Below are 15506 nucleotides of genomic sequence, written 5' to 3' on the forward strand. Positions count from 1 at the left end.
GTTTTCCCTCTTTCTTATTTTATTTAGTAATATGAACATATCTTGTGTGTATAATTTTCTCTAATGGCCATGCAATCTTGTTTGATAGAACTCCAACACAATTTATCTTCAATCTCACATTCATGGATATTGTTATTTATAGTCTTTTGCTCTGAATAATAATGCTGACATGAACCTTGTGTAGATAAGCCCTGTACACAGGTATGAGTATATATGAAATTCCTAAGAGTTGAGTTGATGGATGCAAGTGTATGGATATTGTAAATGTTGATATTGCCTAATTGCACCACCAATTGTATGAATTTGCCCTTTCTCCAAAACTTTGTAAGGATGCCTCTTTTCCCATACTTGTTGATTCAATATTATATATATTTTTTTTAACTTTGCAAACCTGAGAAGTGATAAATTGTATCTTGTATATTTACAAATTTGTTTTAAGGAAGGCTAATCACCTTTTTGTATATATGTTTCCTTTTATGTTAACTATCTGTCCCTATTCTTTGCCCATAGATTATTGATCTTTTACTTCTTGATTTATAAGTGCTTTTTAATATTAAGAAAATTATTCCTTTGAGCATCTTTTCATATGTCTATTGGACATCTGTATGCCCTCTTTGGAGAAATGCCTACTCAGGTCCACTGCCCATTTATTAATTAGATTGTTTGTTTCTTTGGTATTGAGCTGTATGAGCTCTTTATAAATTTTGGATATTAACCCCTTATCAGATGTATCATTGGCAAATATCTTCTCCCATTCAGTAGGCTGTCTTTTCATTTTGTTGATGGTTTTCTTTGCTATGCAAAAACTTTTTAGTTTGATGTAATCCTATTTATTTTTTCTTTTGTTTCTCTTGCTCGAGGAGATAGATCAAAAAAAATATTATTACCAAGGCTAATGTCTGAGAGTTTACTGCCTATGTTTTCTTCTAGGAATTTTATGGTTTACAGAGTTCTATCTTTGATGCCACTAATTCTTTCCTCCATCTGGTTAGCTCTATTTTCCTAAGCTCGCTTTTTCATTCTTCGTCTCTTTTATTGAGTTCTTCAGCTCCAGAATTTCTATTCGGTTCTTTTTTTAAAATTTCACTCTTTGGTAAAGTATTCATTTTGTTCATTGATTTTATTTCTGAGTTCATTAAACTGCCTATCTGGGTTTTCTTGCATCTCATTGAGTTTTTTCAGAACTGCAATCTTGAATTCTCTCTCATTTCAGTCTCATATTTACAGGTCTTTAGTTTATTTTCTGGAGATTTAAAAATTTTCTTTCTGAGCTGCTATTACCTTGGTTGTTCATGGCATTTGATGGATTATTTGTTCTCCTAGACATCTATGGGAATGAATTCTGCAGCATATTGATACAAAGAGGTCTTTATTTTGTTTTCCAGTCGGTAGTGATGGAGTGCTTTATTTTCTCTTGCCCTCTTGTTCCAGCTTCTCATGGTAGAAGATTCCCTGGGCAGGTGGGTGTCTCCTCTGTGACCAGGTTGTTTTTTTTCATGACACCAACCCCATGGAAGAATGAGGTGGGCAATGGGATTCTGAGTCCCCGACATCCCAGTGCTGCCCCTAAGTAGTCCTAGGTGCCTTTGCTAGGATTAGCTGTGAAATGTGGGGGCAGGGTGGGCTGGAGGAGACCACTGTTGTGTTTTTGGCTTTGTTCTCGTCTGAGTAATGGCAACTACCAGACCATCGCTGCCTTGCCTCTATATCTCCACCCTTGTCACTGGGATTAACTGCAATGTGTACCTGCCACTCAGGAACTGTCTCTCCAATTCTCAGGGCTGTAGATATTCTGCTCTTTACCCCAACACTCACTGCTACAGTTTCTTCTGGGGCCTGCTGCTAGCTGTGGCAAGGTGTGGGGAGGTGAGCTCTGGAAAGGTTGGGGGAAGTGGCCTGACTCCATGGCTTTGTTTTCTGTCTGGCAGTGAGGGTTGCTAGAGCACAGCTGTCGCATTTCTGTATTAGGTCATTTCTTCAAGGTCTCTGCCCAAATCTTTGGGTTCAGCCATATTATATGCTGATCACTCAGGCAAGGGCCACAGAGAGTGAACCTGCAGCCTGAATCCTCCTCTCTCCTGGGAATGCAGTGACCTCTGAGCTGTATTCATGGCAATGAGCTCTGGGCTGTAGCTAGGCACCCATCTCTGCTCTTCTTTCCCTCCTCCCCTGTTCACCCTGATTCACCCATCTTCAGACGTTTGGATGAGCAGATCTCTCAGACCTGTTTGTATGTTGCACAGGGAATCCATTGTTGAATTATAGCTGTTTAACTTGTAACTTCAAGAGGATAAATCAAGGGAGACCCCTCATGCTGCCATGTTTCTGATGTCACTCAAGACTTTGCGTTCTGATAAAAGAGACAGAATATGAGAACTTGCTTGTAGTCATTCAACCTATGACCCCTTGCTTCCTGTCTTTGAATAAGAAATATGGACATAATGCTTACATTTAGAGAGTCATCTTGAGATCCTGAGGTAACAGGTCAGAAGATAAAACATCAGCACCTGAGGATAATGGGGAAGAATGCACAATGCTTGCGTTTTTGATGTCACCAATAAATCCCTAAAGGAAACCTGGAACTTCCTGGCTTTGACATTTTCTGAGCCAGAGCACTTACATTTCTTCCAACTATTTTTCATTTTCATGTACCATAGTTCAGGGTTAGAACTGTTTCCTACTTTCATCTAAGATGCAGTTTTAATTCTTATTTTTCTTGTTTAGATGATTTTTCTAGAAGAAATCTATTTATTCATCACAAAATAAAAACATTTGATTATAAAATATATTAGGAAAAGTGTGAGAAAGAGGATTTTGTGCATGCTGCTGCTTGGAACACAAATAGGAACAAACTTTTAGAGTGCAATTTAGGGGCACCTTTATCTTCTATCCTGATACATTTGACAAATGATATTAAAATGTTCGCTATACTCCAGGGCATAATTTCCAGCATATACACTGTAACTCTACCCCTTTCTATCCTACACGGCAAAGCATATCTGAACGGTACTGAGTAAAAGTGGCATATTATGGAGATAAACTTAAATCATCTTTATTTTTCATTGGGTAAAACATCTACAGATTTGACATGATATTATTTGGTAACAAATCATCAAGGTTGAAAATTACTGCTTTGGAGAAAAGTAGTTATTCTTCTCATCAGAAAGCAATTACTGAGCACCTTGATACGATTTAGAAAATCATAAAAAATAACCAAATAACAAGGTATAAGTCTAACAAAAATTGTGCAAGATCTCCATGTATAACTTATAAAAACAGTATTCAGAGAAATTAAAGAAATTCAAATAAATGAGAACTATACCATGTTCATGTATTGGAAGGCTCAATATTATAAAGACATAATTTTCTCCCAAATTGATTGATAGTTTCAATCAAATCTGAATCTAAATATCAGTGGTGATTTTGTACACCTGAAACTAACATAATATTATATGTCACTGTAATGGAAAATAAATTAATTTTAAAAAGAAACAACAGAAAAAATATCAGTGGTGCTTTTTTTTTTTTTGGTGAAAACTGACAGTCTGATTCTAAAATATATATAGGAGTATAAAAGAACCAAGAATAGCCAAGACAGTCTAGAAGAAGAATAAAGGGGATCATTTAACAGCTGTCAAAACTTATTATTAAAAACTAACACCTAAAACTAATATAGTGTTATATGTCAATTATATCTCAATTAAAAAACATTATCAAGATACAGTAATTATATAATGCGAGAATGGACAAACTGACAATGGAACAGAATAGAGACTAAAGAAACAGAGCTATACGTATGACTTGTGACATATAGGGCAGTACAGAACAGTGGAGAAAGGAAAATTTTTTTTAAGTAAATGCAGGTAGGTCATTTGGATATGCATAAATTTAAAAAAATGAAGCAACCTCTACTTCAAACTACATACAAAATTCAACTCCAGATGGACAGTATACCTAATGAAAAAAGTAAAACCACTTAATCGTCTGACTTTTTTTTTAAAAAAATGTTTGCTGACAGTGTTTAAAGCTTCAACCCTCTCTTCCTCTTGTGATCCATATCTAGGCAAACTAATAACAAAGCCTGGTTGCTCTTTCCTTTGGAAAAGGAGGAGAGTCAAACCACACAAGGCCCTGCCTATACATGGGAATCCTCATCCTGGCCCCAACACCAAATCCACAATAAAAAGTCCAAGCCAATCACCTTTCTTTGCTTGCTTAGGACCTGATTTGGAGAACTGCCCTGCTCTCTCCAGAGACCTTAATTGTGTAAGTAATAAACTTACCATCTTTGATATGTGTCTGTGGCATTGTCAGTCTTGGTGTTTGAGCCAAATTTTGGGTGGGGGCCCATCCTGTTCCTTTAGGGTAGTCACAAGAAATCAGAAAGCTTCTAGAATATAACATAGAAGAATATCTTCATGACTTTGAGAGTAAGAAAACTTTCTTTAAAAAGACACAAAGGGGGTGGCCGGTTAGCTCAGTTGGTTAGAGCGTGGTGCTGATAACACCAAGGTTTCCGGTTTGATCCCCGCATGGGCCACTGTGAGCTGCACCCTCCTAAAACAAACAAACAAACAAACAAACAAACAAACAAACAAACAAACAAACAAACACAAAAAGCACTAATCATAAAGGAAGATTGTTACAACAGACTAAATTAAAATTAAGATCTTTTATTAATCAAAAGATACCATCAAGGGGTGGCCAGATGGCTCAGTTGGTTAGAGCGTGAGCTCTGAACAACAGGGTTGCCAGTTCAATTCCCACATGGGCCAGTGAGCTGCGCCCTCTGAAACTAGATTGAAGGACAACGACTTGGAGCTGATGGGCCATGGAGAAACACACTATTCCCTAATAAAAAAGAAAAGAAAGAAAAAGAAAACAGCCTCATTCTTAAAAGTCTTATAGCTTACATTAAAAAAAAAAAACCATTAAGAGAGTAAAAAGGCAAGCCACAGAAGGGGAAAAGACAATATACATATATATATATATATATACACACACACACACACATACATACATACATATATATATGTATATGTATACATATATATGTATGTATGTATGTGTGTGTATATATATATATATGTATATATATATATAAAATTTAGCCAGTAAATGGATTATATCCAGAATATCTAAAGAAGTTCTACAAATCAACAAGAAAAAGGCAGAAAACCCAGTAGACAAATAATAAGAGACTTGTACAGTCACCTCATATAAAAAGATATCTAAATGGCCAGTAAACAAATGAAAAGGTTCTCAATCTCATTAGAAATCACAGAAATACAAATAATTAAAACCACAATGAGATACTACTAAAAGACAAATCAAAAAGGTTGACAATGTCAAGAGATAACAAGGTTCTGGAGCAACTAAAACTCCCATATGAAAACTTTCTTTAAAAAGACACAAAGAGGTGGGTGTAAATTGGTACACCTGGTGGGAGTGTAAATTGGTACAATCACTATGGAAAACTGTTTGGCAGGATCTATTAAAGCTTGTCAAATGCATTTCCCGGTGACACAGTGATTGCACTCCTAGATTTATACCTGAAAGAAATGCATACACATGTTCACCAAAAGACATGTATTTGAATGTTTAAAGCAGCATTGTTTAAAATAATCTCAAACTAGAAGCAATAAAAATTTGACCACCCACAGCAGAATGGATAAATTAAGGTATATTCATATAACGGACTAGTATACAATAATGAAAATGAATAAATCACTCCTACATGAAACAATATGAATAAATCTCACAAACATAATGTTGAATAAAATAATACATATTGTATGATTCCATTTATATAAAGTTCAAAAATAAAGGTGTTACAAATCAGAATAGAAATTACTTTTAGGGAAAAGAGAAGGTGGGAGGTGATTAGGAGGGGATACAATGGTGTTTTTGAGGTGCTAGTGATGTTCTAATTCTTGAGTATTATGGAGTTAGACATGTAGGTGTGTTCACTTTGTGCTAATTCATCAAGATGTATACTTAAGGTTTGTATATTTTTCTATATGTATGTTGTACTTCAACTGAACTTTAGAGAGTTAATCATGATAATCCAAAATTGAAATTAAGAAAATTCTATATGCACTAGCATAAAAAAAGAATAAAATACTTAGGAATAAATTTAACAAATTAGGTACAAAATTTATACTCTGAAGACTATAGAACATTGTTGAAAGAAATTTAAGTAGATATAAGTAAGTGGAAAATATCTCATGTTCAGGAATTGGAAGATTTAATATTGCTAAAATGACAACACTCCCTACATTGATTTACAGATTCAATATGATCCCTATCAGAATCCCAACTGGGACCAAAGACATAAATTTAAGAGCTAAAACTATAAAACTCTTAGGAAAAAAACAGGAGAAAATCTTCATCACCTTGGATTTGGCAATCTTGTTTTTAGATATGATACCAAAATCAGAAGCAAAAAAGGAAAAACAAAACAAAACAGAGAAACTGCACTTCATCAAAACCGAAAACTTCTATGCATCAAAAGACATTATTAAGAGAGTGAAAAGACAACCCAAAGAATGGGATAAATATTAGCAAATCATATACCTGATAAGAATGTAATATCCAGAATATATAAAGAATTCCTACAATACAGCAACAAAAAGACAAAAGATGAGCAAATGACATGAATAGACATTTTTTTCAAAGAACATGTGTAAATGGTTAATAAGCTTATGAAACGATGCTCAACATCATTAGGCATCAGAGAGACGTAAATCATGACCATAGCTGCACCCATTAGGATGGTTATAATAAAAAAGTTAGTAAGGCTTCTGGTCAAGATGACAGAGTATGTAAATGCTGTGCTTGACTCCTCCTATGACCTCATCAAAAGTACAACTAAATTATATAACAACCATCCTTGAGAACCACCTGAAGACTAGCTGAACAAAACTCCTATAACTAAAGATATAAAGAAGAAGCCATGTCAAGAATGGTAGGAGGGACAGAGATGTGAAATGGGCTGGTCCCACACTCACATGTGGCAGTTAAAAATTGGGAGGGATATCTCAGCTGTGGAGGTCCCCCCTGAGGAGTGAGGGGTCCCAGCCTTACACCATGCTCCCCAGCCTGAAGCACCAGTGCTGGGAAGAGGAGTTCCTACAATTCTGGCTGTGAAAATCAGCAGGGATTCCATCCTGGTGAGATGGAGGGCTTTTGTAGACCCAGGCATCTTCTTAAAAAAACTGAGCACAGACTTACAAACACTCTCCTTAAGCTCCAGCAAAGGTAGAGCAGCTCAGAAAGCACCAAGGACATACAGGGAGGAACTGAATTGTCTGATTTCAGGAAAACGTCTGGAGAGGCTCTTTCTGGGACAGAAGTGCTATCAGGTGACACTGTTCCTTTGTTAAGGCCTTCCCCCCTCTCAGACTGCAGGTGCAGACAGGTGCCAAATATGAGTCCCCATTAACCTGGGTAACAATTAACCTGGGTAACAATGTTCACCCTACCCTGTAATTCCCTGAGGCCCTGCCTCACCTAACTAGCACACCAACCTGAACCACTTTCAGCAGTGGTTCCATACAAGTGGCTGGCCTCAGCCTGCACTGTGGACTTTCTTAAAATTCCTCAAAGGTCCACAAGCCCCAAACAGGTAGCAGTAGGCCTCGGCACACCCTGCACCATTTGCTAAGCAGTCCCAAGCTGAGCACTAGAGGCAGCCAGCCTTGGTTTTCAGCATAACCTCTCCCAGGCACCGCCAAGCCAAGCACAGGAAACTACCAACTGCAGATCACTTTGTAGCACCTACCAGGTGGCCCTGGGCCAGGCACAGGCAGCAGCTGACCTTGGCCTAAACCAGAGCCCCTCTAAAGAGGCTCTAGAACACTCAGTGGCCAGCTTCAAATCACACCAGAGCACCACCCAATCAGCTCCACAAACAACCCTCCCAAAGGGTGGACTTGGAAGGCACCAGAGCCCCCACTAAAGTGAGTAGTATAGACATTTTAATGACGGTAATTCTTCCTATCCATGAACATATTATATGCTTCCATTTATTTGTAGCTTCTTCAATTTCTTTCTTCAGCAGAGCCCCACTAAAATACATCCCACTCTGTGGAGTCAGTCCCCGCACAACAGCCCCCCGCACACAGCCAGCTCTCACAACTAGTTAACCTGAGGGTCAGTCCCACCCACTGATGTGCCAACATCAATTAAAGCTCAACTATTAATACAACAGGAGGGTACACACAACCCATACAAGGGACACCCCTGGAGCACCCAGCTCAGGTGACCAGGGAGACTGTGCCACTGGGCCCCACAGGAACACCTACTACATAATGCCACACTGCCAAGACTGAGGGACATAGCAGCTCTACCTAATATATAGAAACAAATATAGGGAAGGAGCCAAAATGAGAAAACAAACATATCCCAAATGAAAGAACTGGACAAAACTCCAGAAACAACTAAACAAAATGGAGGCAAACAATCTACCAGACACAGAGTTTAAAACACTGGTTATAAAGATGCTCAATGGACTTAAGGAAAAAATAGATGAAATCAGTAAGAACTTAAATAGAGATAGAAACCACAAAAAAGAACCAGTCAGAAACAAAGAATACAACAACTGAAATGAAGAATACACTAGAAGGAATCAATAGCAGATTAGATGAAGAAGAGGATCAAATCAGTGATTTGGAAAACAAAGTAGTGGAAAACAATCAAAACAGCAAAAAGAGAAAAGACTCTGGGTGGTGAACACACAATGTAATTTATAGATGATGTGATACAGAATTGTACACCTGAAATCTATGTAATTTTATTAACAACTGTTACCCCAATAAATTAAAAAAAAAAAGAAGAATAAAAAAAAAGTAATGTATGAGAAAAAAAAAAGAATTTTGAAAAATGAGGATAGTTTAAGGGACCTTTGGGACATCAAGCGTAACATCATTTGCATCATAGGGGTACCAGAAGGAGATGAGAGAGAGCAAGAGATTGAAAATCTATGAAGACATAATGACTGAAAACTTCCCTAACCTGGTGAAGGAAATAGACATACAAGCCCAGGAAGCACAGAGAGTCCTAAACAAGATGAACCCAAAGAGGCCCTCACCAAGACTTATCATAATTAAAATGCCAAAGGTTAAAGACAGAGAGAATCCTAAAAGCAATAATAGAAAAGCAGTTATTTACCTACAAGGGAGCTCCCATAGACTGACAGCTGATTTCTCAACAGAAACTTTACAGTCCAGAATAGATTGGCACAAAATATTCATTTGATGAAAAGCAAGGACCAAGATTACTCTATCCCAAAAGGTTATCATTTAGAATCGGAGGAGAGATAAAGAGCTCCCAGGTCAAAAAAAGCTAAAGGAATTCATCACCACCAAACCAGTATTACAAGAAATGTTAAAGGGACTGCTTTAAGAAGAAGAAAAAAGATTTAAAAAAATATGAATGATAAAAAGCAATAGCTACATACCTATCAATAATTATTTTAAATGTAAATGGATTAAATGCTCCAATCAAAAGACATAGATAGGGTGGCTGAATGGATAAGAAAACAAGGCCCATACACATGGTGCCTACAAGAGACCCACTTCAGATTGAAAGACATGCACAGGCCGAAAGTAATGGATGGAAAAGATATTTCTTGAAAATAGAAACAAACAAAAAATCTAGGACAGCAATACTTATATCAGGCAAAATAGACATTAAAACAAAGGCTATAACAAGAGACAGAGAGGGATATTACATAATGATAAAGGGATCAATTCAACAAGAGTATATAACCCTCGCAAACAATGTAGGAGCACCTAAATTGTGCAAATATTGATGGACATAAAGGGAGAGATTGACAGTAATACAGTCATAGTATGGGGTTTTAACACCCCATTGACATCAATGGATAGTTCATCTGGACAGAAAATCAACAAAGAAAGAGCAACCTTAAATGACACATTAGACCAGATGGATTTAATTTATATTTTTAGAAGATTTCACCCCAAAGCAGCAGAATATATATTGTTTTCAAACGCACATAGAACATTTTCCAGTATAGATCACATGTCAGGCCATAAGACAAGTCTCAATAAAATTAAGAAGACTGAAATCATACCAAGTATTTTCTCTGATCACAATGGTATGAAACCAGAAATCAATTATAAGAAGAAAAGTGAAAAACTCACAAATATATTGAGGCTAAATAACATGCAATTAAACAACAAATGGGTTAACAACTAGATCAAGGAAGAATTTAAAGGATACCTTAATAAAAATGATAATGAAACACAATGACCCAAAACCTATGGGACACAGCGAAAGCAGTCCTAAGAGGGAAATTCATAGTAATATAGGCCTACTTCAAGAATCAGGAAAAATCTCAAACAAACAATCTATCCTTATACTTAAAGGAACTAGAAAAATAAAAAAGAAAGCCCAAAGCGAGTAGAATGAAGGAAATAATACAGATTAGAGTGGAGATTAATAAAATAGAGTCTAAAAATATATATATATAAAATATCAATGAAACAAAGAGCTGGTTCTTTGAAAACAAAATCGATAAACCTTAACCAGACTCATCAAGAAAAAAAGAGAGAGGACCAAAATAAAATCAGAAATGAAAGATAAGAAGTGAAATGTGACACCACAGAAATAAAAAGGATTATAAGAAAATACTATGAACAATTATATGCCAACAAATTGGACAGCCTGGAAACATACAATCTTCCAAGACAGAATCAAGAAGAAATAGACTGATAACTACTAACAAAATCGAATCAACACTCAAAAAACTCCGGACCAGCCCAGTGGCTCAGGCGGTTGGAGCTCTGTGCTCCTAACGCCGAAGGCTGCCGGTTTGATTCCCATATGCGCCAGTGCCAGATGGCTCAGTTGATTGGAGCGTGGGCTCTCAACCACAAGGTTGCCTTTTTGACTCCACAACTCCCGCAAGGGATGGTGATCTTTGTCCCCTGCAACTAAGATTGAACATGGCACCTTGAGCTGAGCTGCTGCTGAGCTCCCGGATGGCTCAACTGAGGCGTGTGTCCTCTCAACCACAAGGTTGCCAGTTTGACTTCCGTAAGGGATGGTGGGCCGCACCCCCTGGAACTAACAAAGGCAACTGGACCTGGAGCTAAGCTGTGCCCTCCACAATAAGATTGAAAGGACAACAACTTGACTTGGAAAAAGTCCTGGAAGAACACACTGTTCCCCAGTAAAGTCCTGTTAAAAACAAAAAACAAAAACCAAAAAAAAAAAAGCAACAATAAAAAAACTCCCAACAAACAAAACTGCTGGACCAGATGGCTTCATAGGTGAATTTTACCAAATATTCAAAAAAGAATTAATGCCTATCCTTTTCAAGCTATTCCAAAAAATTGAAGAGGAGGGAAATCTCCCAAGCATTACCCTGATTCCAAACCCAGGCAAAGACATTACAAAAAAAGAAAATTATAGGCCAATATCTCTGATAAACATAAATACAAAAATCCTCAACAAAATATTAGCAAACCAAATTCAGCAATTCATTAAAAAGATCATACCTCATGATCAAGTGGGATTCATTTCTGGGATGCAAGTTTGGTTCAATATCTGCTAATCTATTAACATGATATATCACATAAACAAAATGAAAAATCAATAGATGCATATCAATAGATGCAGAAAAAGCATTTGACCAAATCCAGCATTCATTTATGATAAAAACTCTCAGCAAAGTGGGACTAGAGGGAACATACCTCAACACAATAATGGACATATATGATAAACCCACAGCTAACATCATACTCAATGGTGAAAAGCTAAGAACATTTTCCTTAAGATCAGGAACAAGACAAGGATGTCCACTTTCACCACTTCTATTCAACATTGTACTGGAAGTCCTAGCCACAGCAGTCAGGTAAGAAAATGAAATAAAAGGCATCCAAACTGGAAAGGAAGAAATAAAAATGTTATTATTTGCAAATGATGTGATATTATATATAGAGAACCCCAAAGATTCCACCAAAAAACTATTAGAACCGATAAATGAATTTAGTAAAGTAGCAAGATACAAAATTAATATTCAGAAATCAGTTGCATTTTTATACATCAATAATGACCTGTCAGAAAGAGAAATGAAGAAACAATCCCATTTACAATTGTATCAAAAAAATACCTAGGAACAAATTTAATCAAAGTTAAAAGACCTGTACTTAGAAAATTATAAGACATTGAAGAAAGAATTTAAAGAAGATACAAATAAATGGAAGCATATACCATGCTCATGGATAGGAAGAATTAACATCATTAAAATGTCCGTACTACCCAAAGCAATATGTAGATTCAATGAAATCCTCATAAAAATCCAATGGCATTTTTCACAGAACTAGAACAAATAATCCTAAAATTTATATGAAACCACCAAAGACTCTGAATAGCCACAGCAATCCTCAGAAAGAACAAAGCTGGAAGTATTATGTAACCTAATAGCAAACTATGCTACAAGGCTATAGTAATGAAAACAGCATTGTATTGGCATAAAAACAGACACATAGATCAATGGAACAGAATAGAGAGTCCAGAAATAAACCCATGTCTATATGGTCATTTAATCTTTGACAAAGGAGGCAAGATTATAAAGTGGGGTAAAGACAGTCTATTCAATAAACGGTGTTGGGAAAACTGGACAGATACATGAAAGAAAAAAATGAAACTGGACCACCTTCTTACACCATATATGAGAATAAACTCAAAATGAATTAAAGACTTAAATATAAGACCTGAAACCATAAAATTCATAGAGGAAAACATAAGCAGTGAACTCTCTGATATTGCTCTTAGTAATATTTTTTCTGGTCTATCTTCTTGGGCAAGGGAAACAAAAGAGAAAAATAAACAAATGGGACTACATCAAACTAAAAAATTTTTGCACAGCAAAGGAAACCATCAACAAAATGAAAAGACAGCCTACTGAACGGGAGAAGATATTTGCCAATGATAAATCTGATAAGGGGTTAATATCCAAAATTTATGAAGAACTCATACAGCTCAACACCAAAAACAAACAAAAACAAACAAACAAACAAAACCCCCAAACAATCCAATTAAAAAATGGGCAGAGGGGGTCAGCCCGTGGCTCAGGCAGTTGGAGCTCCGTGCTCCTAACTCCGAAGGCTGCTGGTTCAATTCCTACATGGGCCAGGGGGCTCTCAACCACAAGGTTGCCAGTTCAATTCCTTGAGTCCCGCAAGGTATGGTGTGCTGCGCCCCCTGCAACTAGCAACGGCAACTGGACCTGGAGCTGAGCTGCGCCTCTACAACTAAGGTTGAAAGGACAACTTAACTTGACAAAAAGTCCTGAAAGTACACACTGTTCCCTAATAAAGTCCTGTTCCCCTTCCCCAATAAAATCTGCAAAAAAAAAAAAAAAAAAAAAAAAAAATCGGCAGAGGACCTGAATAAACATTTCTCCAAAGAGGACATACTTATGGCCAATAGACAGATGAAAAGATTCTCAAGGTCACTAATCATCAGAGAAATGCAAATTAAAACCACAATGAGATATCACCTTACACATGTCAGTTGGCTATCATCAAAAATCAGCAAGCAACAAGTGTTGACCAGGATGAGGAGAAAAGAGAACCCTGTGCATTGTTGGTGAGATTGCAAATGATGCAGCCACTATATAACGTGGTTTGGAGGTTCGTCAAAAATTTAAAAATAAAACTACCTTATGACCCAGCAATTCCATTCCTGGGTATTTATCTGAAGAAATCCAAAACACTAATTCAAAAAAGATATATGCATCCCTATATATCAGTGAACAAAAGATATATATGTTCACTGCAGCACTATCTACAATAGCCAAAATATGGAAGCAACCCAAGTGCCTAGCAATAGATGATTGGATAAACAAGATATGGTACATTTACACAATGGAGTATTACTTGGCCATAAAAAATGACGAAATCTTACCATTTGTAATAACATGGATGGACCTAGAGGATATTATGTTAAGTGAAATAAATCAGACTGAGAAAGACAAATACCATGTGATCTCACTTATATGTGGAATCTAAAGAACAAAACAAACAAACAAACAAAACAGAAACAGACTCATAGATACAGAGAACAAAATGATGGTTGCCAGAGGGGAGAAGGATTGGGGAGCTGAGTGAAAAAAGGTGAATGGATTAAGAAATACAAATTGGTAGTTACGAAATAGTCATGGGGATATAAAGTACAGCACAGAGAATATAGTCAATAATGTTGCAACAACTATGTATAGTGCCAGGTGGGTACTAGACTAATCAGGGGAATCACTGCACAAATTATATAAATGTCTAATTACTATGCTGTACACTTGAAAGTAATATAAAATAATATTGAATGCAACTGTTACTGAAAAAAATAAGCAAAGAAATGTGGTATGGAAACTGGCTAAATTCCAAAATTTGATAGCTCTGTCTTGTGATAAGAGAAATCATCCATATCTGTTGTATTTGTTACCTATCATCATCCCAACACACCACTCATGCCCTACAGCTGAGGAAGAACAGTGGATGTGATGAGCTTGTGATTACATAGTTTCTAGAGATGAGTTCTGAAGGACAGGTCTTCTTAGCCCCTTCTGGTCCACTTTAAACTACTGACACTGTGAACTCAATAAGCTCTTTGCTTTCCCTAGTCATTTTTGCAGCATTTCTTCAAGAAAGATTTATTGAACACTTGCTCTATGCAAAGCAGTAGAAATTGTCATGATTGTTTCTCCTTCCTGAACTCAAAGAAAATCTAGAGCGCCTTTTTCTACCTGTGAAACACTGATTTGGATTGCTTTGTCGTTTCCCGTTTCAGAGTTTTCCTTTGCTTTAGTAAAGTCATGTTCTACAAGATTGTTGTTAGTTACATTTTTTGGCCTTTTACAAATATCTGCCACTCCCACACAAAAAAATCAAATGAAAGCACATATAGCAATATATATTTAACATGCAGGATGAGGTGGTCCCCACCTATTAGAAGGGCTTCAGCTTCTCCACAGCTATGTATCTTTATAGAACAAGCTGAGGGAGAGTGGTTCCCTAGATGTCTTTTCCTTCCATAGGCCATACTATGAAACAGCCTTCACTAATCCTTGTATATAATCCCAGTGCACATTAAGCAGGTGCTCTATAGAGAATGGGTGTGTCTTGCACACAAACGAATTCCATGCTGCCCACATATGCATTACTGCCTGGCAGATACTTCTCTTTTCCTCACAGCTACAGCATTGTATTAGCTTTCTAGTACGGTGTAACAAATTACCACAAATGTGGTGGTTTAAAACAACACACAATTTATTATCTCACAATCTCTGTGGGTCAGGAGTCCAGCTTGGTTCTCTGTTTATGGTCTCACAAGGCTGTAATCAAGGTATTGTCTGGGCTGTGTTCTCATCTGGTGGCTGGACTGGGGAAGAATCTTCTTCCAATCTCACTCAGGTTGCTGGCAGAAAACATTTCTTTGTAGGACCAAGAGTGCTGGTGTTTTTCTGGATATCAGCTGGA

General features: G+C 36.9%; 1 protein-coding gene across 1 annotated transcript in view; it reads right to left on the reverse strand.

Annotated features, from left to right (window-relative positions):
• Positions 1-15506, reverse strand: part of LOC117031535 (protein FAM205A-like) — a 63637-nt gene that overhangs the window by 4512 nt on the left and 43619 nt on the right. The gene's annotated exons all lie outside the window — the stretch shown is intronic.

The sequence above is a fragment of the Rhinolophus ferrumequinum genome, chromosome 12, assembly GCF_004115265.2.
Source record: "Rhinolophus ferrumequinum isolate MPI-CBG mRhiFer1 chromosome 12, mRhiFer1_v1.p, whole genome shotgun sequence".
Classification (NCBI taxonomy): domain Eukaryota; kingdom Metazoa; phylum Chordata; class Mammalia; order Chiroptera; family Rhinolophidae; genus Rhinolophus; species Rhinolophus ferrumequinum.